This window comes from Ranitomeya variabilis, chromosome 2 (genome assembly GCF_051348905.1).
Source record: "Ranitomeya variabilis isolate aRanVar5 chromosome 2, aRanVar5.hap1, whole genome shotgun sequence".
In the NCBI taxonomy this organism is placed as follows: Eukaryota; Metazoa; Chordata; class Amphibia; order Anura; family Dendrobatidae; genus Ranitomeya; species Ranitomeya variabilis.
In genome coordinates, this window is record NC_135233.1 from 127,079,305 (window position 1) to 127,090,800 (window position 11,496).

The window sequence follows — 11,496 nt, forward strand, 5'->3', positions numbered from 1 at the left end:
CCATCTCGTTCTCTTCAACCAGTCTCCTCTGATGCGTTTTTTGAGGTTAAGAATATTCTCGCCAAAAAGACTGTCAAGGGCAAAACATTTTTTCTAATTGATTGGAAAGGGTTCGGACCCGAGGAAAGGTCTTGGGAGCCTCTTGAGAATATCAATGCTCCTTTAATTTTTAAAAAATTCCTTTCCAGCCCTAAAGAGAGGGGGGGTAAGAGAGGGGATACTGTTACACCCTGCCATACTTACCGATCCGGCCGGCGCGCTCCCGACGCTCCTCCTCGCTCCTCCGCTCCTGCTTTCCTCGGTGCTCGTCCCTTTGCCGGTCCGCGCATGCGCAGACAGGCTCCTCGCACCGCACGGGTCTCTGGGAGTTCGTGACCCAATGGCTCCGCCCCCAATATGGCGGCGCCCATCGGGTATTTCACTCCAGCACCTGCCCGGGTTAGACGCCTTTGCGTCTATCGTGTTTGCCGGTTCCTTGCCGGTACCCCCTTGGTCTCTTAGGCTCCCTGCGTTTATTCTGTGCCCTGCTCTGCCTCATTGTCTCCTTCCTCCGTACCTGTCCCGTGTTCCAGCCTCCGTACCAGTCCTGTGTTCCAGCCTCCGTACCAGTCCTGTGTTCCAGTCTCCGTACCAGTCCTGTGTTCCAGCCTCCGTACCAGTCCTGTGTTCCAGTCTCCGTACCAGTCCTGTGTTCCAGCCTCCGTACCAGTCCTGTGTTCCAGCCTCCGTACCAGTCCTGTGTTCCAGCCTCCGTACCAGTCCTGTGTTCCAGTCTCCGTACCAGTCCTGTGTTCCAGTCTCCGTACCAGTCCTGTGTTCCAGTCTCCGTACCAGTCCTGTGTTCCAGTCTCCGTACCAGTCATGTGTTCCAGTCTCCGTACCAGTCCTGTGTTCCAGCCTCCGTACCAGTCCTGTGTTCCAGCCTCCGTACCAGTCCTGTGTTCCAGCCTCCGTACCAGTCCTGTGTTCCAGCCTCCGTACCAGTCCTGTGTTCCAGTCTCCGTACCAGTCCTGTGTTCCAGTCTCCGTACCAGTCCTGTGTTCCAGTCTCCGTACCAGTCCAGTGTTCCAGTCTCCGTACCAGTCCAGTGTTCCAGCCTCCGTACCTGCCCGGTGCTCCAGTCATCTTCCCAGCCTAGTGTTCCTGCCTTCCTAGCCGGTCCTGTGTTTCCATCGCTCCCAATTTTCCGTGAATCCTCTTCATACTGGTTAGTACCTAACGTCCTAGGCTAGTCTCTTATCTTTGCGCCTGGGTGGCACCACTTCTCCTGTATTCTCTGTCCCACCTCTGGCTCCCATACTAGTCGCCCCTTTGGTTCCGGCAGTCGCGGCCTCACCCCCCTTGGGCTTGTCCCAAACACTCCCTGTATAGGGGGTGGTTCCATCTGGTCCGCTCGCCCTCGGGGGCTCTGTAGCCGTGACCCAGAGGTTCCACTTCTTGAGTCGTGACAACCAGCTTGCTGCTAGGGTACAGGGTATTTCTGATTATATTGTTCAGACTCCAGTTTTAGAGCCTAAGATTCCTACTCCTGATTTGTTTTTTGGGGACAGGTCCAAATTTTTGAGTTTTAAAAACAACTGTAAACTGTTTTTTTGCTCTCAGACCTCGATCCTCTGGTGATTCCATTCAGCAGGTTAAAATTGTCATCTCCCTGCTGCGTGGTGATCCTCAGGATTGGGCATTTTCCCAGGAATCTGGGAATCCGGCCTTGCTTAATGTAGAAGCCTTTTTTCAGGCTTTAGGATTATTATATGATGAACCAAATTCTGTGGATCAAGCGGAGAAGACCTTGTTGGTCCTGTCTCAGGGTCAAGAAGCGGCAGAATTGTATTGTCAGTAATTTAGAAAATGGTCTGTGTTGACTAAATGGAATGATGATGCTTTGGCGGCAATTTTCAGAAAGGGTCTTTCTGAATCCGTTAAAGATGTTATGGTGGGGTTTCCCACGCCTTTCGGTCTGAGTGATTCTATGTCTCTGGCCATTCAGATTGATCAGCGTTTGCGGGAGCGCAGAACTGTGCGCGCTGTGGCGTTGTCCTCAGAGCAGATGCCTGAGTCAATGCAGTGTGATAGGATTCTGTCTAGAATGGAACAACAGGGATTCAGACGTCAGAATAGGTTGTGTTTTTATTGTGGCGATGCTTCTCATGTTATTTCAGTCTGTCCTAGGCGTACTAAGAGGATCGCTAGTTCAATTACCATCAGTACTGTACAACCTAAATTTTTATTATCTGTGTCCTTGATCTGCTCATTATCATCATTTTCTGTCATGGCGTTTGTGGATTCAGGCGCCGCCTTGAACTTAATGGACTTTGAGTTTGCCAGGCGTTGTGGTTTTCCCTTGCAGTCTTTGCAGAACCCTATTCCTTTAAGGGGCATTGATGCTACACCTTTGGCTAAAAATAAGCCCCAGTTCTGGACACAGGTGACCATGTGCATGGCGCCAGCCCATCAGGAAGATTGTCGTTTTCTGGTGTTGCATAATTTACATGATGCTATTGTGCTGGGTTTTCCGTGGTTGCAGGCACATAATCCTGTGTTGGATTGGAAGTCTATGTCTGTGACTAGTTGGGGATGTCAGGGGGTTCATAATGATGTTCCTTTGATGTCAATCTCCTCTTCTTCCACTTCTGAAATTCCAGAGTTTTTGTCTGATTTTCAGGATGTATTCGATGAGCCCAAGTCCAGTTCCCTTCCACCGCATAGGGACTGTGATTGTGCGATTGACTTGATTCCAGGCTGTAAGTTTCCTAAGGGCCGACTTTTTAACCTGTCTGTGCCTGAACATACCGCCATGCGGAGTTATGTTAAGGAGTCTTTGGAGAAAGGACATATTCAGCCATCTTCTTCACCGTTGGGAGCAGGTTTTTTTTTTTGTTGCTAAGAAGGATGGCTCCTTGAGACCCTGTATTGATTATCGCCTCTTGAATAAGATCACGGTCAAGTTTCAATACCCTTTACCTCTGCTTTCCGATTTGTTTGCTAGGATTAAGGGGCTAGTTGGTTTACTAAGATTGACCTTCGGGGGGCATATAATCTTGTTCGTATTAAGCAGGGTGATGAATGGAAAACTGCGTTTAATACGCCCGAAGGCCATTTTGAATACCTTGTGATGCCATTCGGGCTCTCTAATGCTCCATCTGTTTTTCAGTCCTTCATGCACGATATCTTCCGGACTTATCTTGATAAATTCATGATTGTATATTTGGATGACATTTTAATTTTTTCCGATGATTGGGAGTCTCATGTGAAACAGGTCAGGATGGTATTTCAGATCCTTCGTGATAATGCTTTGTTTGTGAAGGGGTCTAAGTGTCTCTTTGGAGTGCAGAAGGTTTCTTTTTTGGGCTTTATTTTTTCTCCCTCATCTATAGAGATGGATCCGGTTAAGGTTCAGGCCATTCATGATTGGATTCAACCTACATCTGTGAAGAGCCTTCAGAAATTTTTGGGCTTTGCTAATTTTTATCGCCGTTTCATTGCTAACTTCTCCAGTGTGGTTAAACCCTTGACCGATTTGACAAAGAAAGGCGCTGATGTGACGAATTGGTCCTCTGCGGCTGTCTCTGCCTTTCAGGAGCTTAAACGCCGATTTACTTCTGCCCCGGTGTTGCGTCAACCAGATGTTTCTCTTCCGTTTCAGGTTGAGGTTGACGCTTCTGAGATTGAGGCAGGGGCCGTTTTGTCTCAGAGGGATCCTGTTGGTTCCTTGATGAAACCGTGTGCCTTCTTTTCCCGTACGTTTTCGCCTGCTGAACGCAATTATGATGTCGGCAATCGGGAGTTGTTGGCTATGAAGTGGGCGTTTGAGGAGTGGCGACATTGGCTCGAGGGAGCTAAGCACCGTATTGTGGTCTTGACGATCATAAAAATCTGATTTACCTCGAGTCTGCCAGGCGGCTGAATCCTAGACAGGCTCGATGGTCCTTGTTTTTTTCCCGTTTTGATTTCGTGGTCTCGTAGCTTCCGGGTTCTAAGAATATTAAGGCTGATGCCCTCTCTAGGAGTTTTTTGCCTGATTCTCCTGAGGTCCTTGAACCGGTCGGCATTCTGAAAGAAGGGGTGGTCCTTTCTGCCATTTCCCTTGATTTACGACGGGTTCTTCAGGAATTTCAGGCTGACAAATCTGACCGCTGTCCAGTGGGGAAACTGTTTGTTCCTGATAGATGGACTAGTAGAGTGATTTCTGAGGTTCATTGTTCTGTGTTGGCTGGCCATCCTGGTATTTTTGGTACCAGAGATTTGGTTGGTAGGTCCTTTTGGTGGCCTTCTTTGTCGCGTGATGTGCGTTCTTTTGTGCAGTCCTGTGGGACTTGTGCGCGGGCCAAGCCTTGTTGTTCCCGTGCTAGTGGGTTGCTTTTGCCTTTGCCGGTCCCTGAGAGGCCTTGGACGCATATTTCTATGGATTTTATTTCTGATCTTCCGGTTTCCCAGAAGATGTCTGTCATCTGGGTTGTTTGTGACCGGTTCTCTAAGATGGTCCATTTGGTGCCTTTGCCTAAATTGCCTTCCTCTTCTGATTTGGTTCCGTTGTTTTTTCAGCATGTGGTTCGTTTGCATGGTATTCCGGAGAATATTGTGTCCGACAGGGGGTCCCAGTTTGTTTCTCGGTTTTGGCGGGCCTTTTGTGCTAAGCTGGGCATTGATTTGTCTTTTTCTTCCGCATTTCATCCTCAGACAAATGGCCAGACCAAGCGAACTAATCAGACTTTAGAAACTTATCTGAGATGCTTTGTGTCTGCTGATCAGGATGATTGGGTGGCTTTCTTGCCATTGGCCGAGTTTGCCCTTAATAATCGGGCTAGTTCGGCTACCTTGGTTTCGCCCTTCTTTTGTAATTTTGGTTTTCATCCTCGTTTTTCTTCGGGGCAGGTTGAGCCTTCTGACTGTCCTGGTGTGGATTCTGTGGTTGACAGGTTGCAGCAGATTTGGGCTCATGTGGTGGACAATTTGGTATTGTCTCAGGAGGAGGCTCAACGTTTTGCTAACCGTCGTCGGTGTGTTGGTTCCCGGCTTCGGGTTGGGGATCTGCTCTGGTTGTCTTCCCGTCATGTTCCTATGAAGGTTTCTTCCCCTAAGTTTAAGCCTCGCTTTATTGGTCCTTATAGGATTTCTGAGATTATTAATCCGGTGTCTTTTCGATTGGCCCTTCCGGCTTCTTTTGCTATCCATAATGTCTTCCATAGATCTTTATTGCGGAAATATGTGGTGCCCGTTGTTCCCTCTGTTGATCCTCCGGCCCCTGTGTTGGTTGATGGGGAGTTGGAGTATGTGGTTGAGAAGATTTTGGATTCTCGCTTTTCGAGGCGGAGGCTTCAGTACCTTGTTAAATAGAAGGGTTATGGCCAGGAGGATAATTCTTGGGTTTTTGCCTCTGATGTCCATGCTGCTGATTTGGTCTGTGCCTTTCATCTGGCTCGTCCTGATCGGCCTGGGGGCTCTGGTGAGGGTTCGGTGACCCCTCTTCAAGGGGGGGGTACTGTTGTGAATTCTGCTCTTGGGTTCCCTCCGGTGGTTGTTGGTAGTAATGCAGTTGTCCCTGGGTTGCAATCCTGGGCAGGTGTCCCTGCTGATTGCAGCTCTGACTGGGATATTTAGGTGTGCAGGATTCATTCGCCCTTGCCAGTTGTCCATTGTTCTTGGAGGTTTTGCATCTCTGTCTGGTTCCTCCTGCCCTGCTGCCAAATCAGCAAAGATAAGTGTCTGGTTTTGTTTGTATAGCACACATGCTGTGTGCTTTACAATTCAGTACTATTCAATGTTTTTTCTTGTCCAGCTTAGACTGTGTTTGGATATTTCAGTCAAGTTGGTTTCTCAGGAGATGCAGATATACATTCCATGTCTTTAGTTAGATGGTGGAATTTTTGTATTATCTGCTGTGGATATTTTTAGGGTTTTAATACTGACCGCTTAGTATTCTGTCCTATCCTTTCCTATTTAGCTAGTGTGGCCTCTTTTGCTAAATCCTGATTTCTGCCTGCGTGTGTCTTTCCTCTAATACTCACAGTCAATATTTGTGGGGGGCTGCCTATCCTTTGGGGTTCTGCTCTGAGGCAAGATAGAATTCCCATTTCCATCTATAGGGGTATTTAGTCCTCCGACTGTGTCGAGGTGTCTAGGATGTGTTAGGTACACCCCACGGCTACTTCTAGTTGCGGTGACAGTTTAGGGTTTGTGGTCAGTACAGGTTCCACCTACTCCTGAGAAAGTCTCATGCGGCTCCAAGGTCACCGGATCATAACAATGGGCCCAGGAAAGCATGGGGAGTGAGAGAATGTGGCCCACACAGCCACTGAAGTGGCACCACACTCGCTCACCAGCCTGACAGGCTGAGAGGCCCTTTTCACTAGCACCAGTGAAACAGAGCATTGCCAGCCCGGTAGCATTGCCGCCAGTTTCTCAATAGATAATAATAAGCCCAGTCCGTTAATTGGATTATATGAGGCCAGAAACCAGCCCCGGTAGCATGAGAAGTAAAACAGAGACCACGGACATGTGGATTTGTGGATCGAGATAAAAGAGCAGTCCGAGGTTAAATAATATATTTAATCGCCTTAAAGGGAACATTAAACAAAACACTGTATACACAATGGTTATACATATAGAATGGTGAGATATGAAAATACAGAAGGTAGTATAAAAAATATAAGCAGATGAAACATGTCAGATACCAGTTTGATGTTCTACTATGTGAGCTGGACTGCATGGGGATGTGGGGTGCCAGTTATTTCCAGTTCCTTCAACACTTTACTCAACGTGAACCCCCCTTTAGAAGTGAACCCTTGGTCGGTCACTCCTAATCCTCCCTCCTATGGGTGTTTGCAGCTAAAACTCCCAAAAACCTATGAAGGATCATAACTTCCCAATGAAAGATCATAGGATGGCGGTCTTTTATCCATCAAATACGACCGGGCTCCGATTACTCTTGGAGACCAAACATGGCTTTGCTACCTGGCTTCTACTCACCGTTCTGTGCATCTCCCCTCCCTGGGGTGATAGAATGCATCGAGACCCTGGAAGGCGTTTGACCCTTTCCCGAGATCTAAAAAATGTAACCGGTGTACAGATAGGACATACAATAACTCTATATTTTCCTTAAATCTCCTTATAAAATTCTATCCAACTGGGGGAGTTTGGATGAAGCAGTTAAACAGCTACACATTTTGAAGGAGGATTGTAATCTCGAACCAGACATGATACAGTTGGCATGACATTAAATCCCCCCCATATTCTTCACACCTCCCCCCCTTTACAGGGCGCAAGGGGGCAGCACTTTTTAGTGTTTCCCTGCATCCATCCGCAACCTCCCCTCACCGGGATAACCTGATCGTCACAGCCCTTCTTATGGTGAATGGCGAGATAGTACAGGCTCCAGCGTAGCAACCTCCTGGATACGGTGTGTAACCAGCTAAGGAAGTTGTGGTCCATTTCCATGGTGAATTGATGCTCATGCAAGTAGGGCTGCAGACTTTGTAGGGCCCACAAAATTGCCTGCCATTTTTTCTATCATGGAGTGGGCCACCTCCATCAGCAGGAGCTTCTGGCTTGGCTACAAAATGTTGCGGTTTATAGTAGTGAAGTCGGCTGCTTGTAGTACTAACAAGCTGGAAAGGGCAGTCTTCAGCGCTTTCATTTGTCCAATCAACTGCAGAGGGCAGTTTCTTCTTGGCGAAGTCTGTCAGGGGCTTAACCAGGCTACTATAGTGGGGGACAAACCTCTTCCATGTGACATTTCCCTCTCCGTGGGTGGCACCATAATAACACCCCGGCAGCAGGCGCGCTGTCTGGGTGTTATGTTTGACTCCAATCTCTCTTTCACATCCCATATACAATCTCTTGCCCGCTCGTGCCACTTACACCTAAAGAACATCTCTAGAATCCGCCCTTTTCTCACCATGGAGACAACAAAAACCCTCACTGTCTCTCTGATCCACTTCCGCCTGGACTACTGCAATGCTCTATTAATTGGCCTCCCCCTTTCTCGACTTTCCCCTCTCCAGTCCATCCTTAATGCAGCAGCCAGGGTCGTCCATCTGGCTAATCGTTACTCAGACGCGTCCGCTCTTCGCCAGTCGTTACACTGGCTGCCCATTCATTACAGGATACAATTCAAAGCACTTGTTCTCACCCACAAAGCTCTCCACAGTGCGGCACCCCCATACATCTCCTCCCTCATTTCTGTCTATCGGCCTAGCCGACCGCTGCGCTCTGCAAATGACTTTCGACTAACCTGTACACTAATCCGTACCTCCCACTCCCGACTCCAAGACTTCTCCCGTGCTGCGCCAATCCTCTGGAATGCTCTACCCCAAGATATTAGGATCATCCACAACTTGCATAGTTTTAGGCGCTCGCTCAAAACACATTTGGTCAGAGCGGCCTACCACGTTAATTAATCAAAGTCATTTTATGTTTGTGTGTTTGTAGCCCATTCACTATCTCCATCTACCCCCCACCCCCTGAAGATGGCGGGACCATCATTGTAAATACATCATTGTAAATACACACCTGTACTTTGTATCTCCCCCACCTCATTGTAGATTGTAAGCTCTCACGAGCAGGGTCGTCTTATTTTGCTTTATTATTGTATTGTTAACGTTGTTACCTATGACTGTTGTGTTTGAAACTGTAAAGCGCTGGGGAACATGTTGGCGCTATATAAATAAAGATTATTATTATTATTCCAGTTTCAGATCTCCTGCACCTACCTGGTGTGCCAGGTAGTGGACCTTACTTATGCCTAGCACTTTTCCAGCTTAATGGTCAAGCCTGCCTAGTGGATCCGCCCGAGCACTTCTGCCGATGCTCTAGGTGATCCAGCCCAGGTGAGACTGAAGATGGAAATGTCATCCAGGTATGCGACCACGTATCCTTCAAGTCCCTTGCGCAGCATGTTGACCATCCGCTGAAAAGTGGCAGGGGCATTCTTGATGCCGAATGGCATCACGGTGGACTTGTACAATTCAAATAGGGTGATAAAGGCAGAACGTTCCCGCACCTCACACGTCAGGGGAAACTGCCAATATCGCCGGCTCAGATCAATGATTGTCAGGTACTTGGCACTGGCCAAATGATTGAGAAGGTTATCGCTGCACAGCATGGGGTACACATCGGTGACCATGATAGCGTTGAGCCCACTGTAGTCCATGCAAAACTGTGTTGTCCAGTCCTTCTTTGGGATGAGTACTACTGGAAGCTGCTGCATGGTTCTGCATCTCATCAATCTCCTGGCGCATGTGTTGCTGCACCTCCAGGGGGACCTGATATGCTGAATGCTGGATTTGGGGGCTGATCCCTGGTGTACACATGATGGAAAGCCGACTTTGTTCTTCTGGGCTTGTGGCTGATCAAATACACAAAGGGGTTGGTTACCCACAGCTGGAAACATTGGCCTGACAAGAGCTGGTTGCAAAGCCCAAATGCTCAATGGTCCCACCCGCCTTAGCCTCGGAGCGTATATCCAGGAGGGTATCTGCCTCTCCTTCTTCTGGCAGGTTGTCTCCCGCTCATGATGTGCCTTTATCATGTTCACATCCAAGCATTCCGCCTTCTGTGGGTGTGGTCCAGGGTGACTAGATATGTTACAGTGTTGAGCCACTAGTGTAAGAGGTACAGGCCTTCACAGGCAGCCTGAACCATGTCCTGGGGTACAGCAACCAGTACCCACACCTTTTGACCCACCTGGTAGGTCCTCTCACAAGCATTCTGGCTGTACCATTGCTTCTGGTTAGCCTTGGCTCGCGTCATAATATCATGCACCAAGGCCTGAATCTTGTCCCAGAAGCACACGACGTACTCGATGAACCAACACTCCAGGGGTGGCTAAGTCTCCTTCCCAGACCTCTTTCACCAAAACTAGGGGCGCCAGTGGGAGAAGACCAACATCTTAAGCATCTGCTTCATGGTGCCAATGAACTGTTGGCGCAGGCAGTTAGTCTGTGGGTGGTACAGGCTGGTCACCAGATGTTGCACCGGCTGGTCACCAGATGTTGCACCTGTATCTGATTACAGAGGGTCTCCATCAGTTGCAACATGAACTGGGTCCCCTGGTCAGTGAACATTTCCTGGGGAAAAAAAAACACTAGGGAGAAAATCTCTAGGAAGGCTGTGGCTTGAATGGATGACAAGGTTACAGCTTCCAGGTATCGAGTGGCATATTCTACTACTGTCCACAAGAAGAGTTTCCCAGACGTGTTGATTTGTGGATCGAGACAAAAGAGCAGCCCAAGGTTCAATTATATTTTTAACAGCCTTAAAGGCACACTGGACAAAACACTTTATACACAATTGGGAGTGGGGTGCCAGCTGTTTCCAGTTCCAACACATTACACGAAGTGACCCCCCACTTAGAAGTGAACAGCAAGCATTCGAATAAGGCTACTTTCACACTAGCGTTTTCTGCAATACGTCGCAATGCGTCGTTTTGGCGAAAAAACGCATCCTGCAAAGTTGTCTGCAGGATGCGTTTTTTTCCCCATTGACTAACATTAGCGACGCATTGCGACTCATTGACACACGTCGCAACCGTCGTGCGACGGATGCGTCGTGCTTTGGCGGACCGTCGGCACAAAAAATGCTACATGTAACTTTTTTTGTGCGACGTGTCCGCTTTTTCTGACCGCGCCTGCGCGGCTGGAACTCCGCCCCCACCTCCCCGCACCTCACAATGGGGCGGCGGATGCGCTGGAAAAATGCATCCGCTGCCCCCGTTGTGCAGCGTATACAACTCTAGCGTCGGTAACCTCGGCCCGACCCACTGCGACGGGCAGAGCCCGACGCTAGTGTGAAAGAAGCCTTAGTGAAACATTAGTGTTACACAGCCAGTATGAATTTCTAGCGGCAGCAATTGGAGACCATGCTCTTGTCCTAATAGTTTGTCTTCGGCATACTTGAATACAGGTCCTTCTCAAAAAATTAGCATATAGTGTTAAATTTCATTATTTACCATAATGTAATGATTACAATTAAACTTTCATATATTATAGATTCATTATCCACCAACTGAAATTTGTCAGGTCTTTTATTGTTTTAATACTGATGATTTTGGCATACAACTCCTGATAACCCAAAAAACCTGTCTCAATAAATTAGCATATTTCACCCGTCCAATCAAATAAAAGTGTTTTTTAATAACAAACAAAAAAACCATCAAATAATAATGTTCAGTTATGCACTCAATACTTGGTCGGGAATCCTTTGGCAGAAATGACTGCTTCAATGCGGCGTGGCATGGAGGCAATCAGCCTGTGACACTGCTGAGATGTTATGGAGGCCCAGGATGCTTCAATAGCGGCCTTAAGCTCATCCAGAGTGTTGGGTCTTGCGTCTCTCAACTTTCTCTTCACAATATCCCACAGATTCTCTATGGGGTTCAGGTCAGGAGAGTTGGCAGGCCAATTGAGCACAGTAATACCATGGTCAGTAAACCATTTACCAGTGGTTTTGGCACTGTGAGCAGGTGCCAGGTCGTGGTGAAAAATGAAATCTTCATCTCC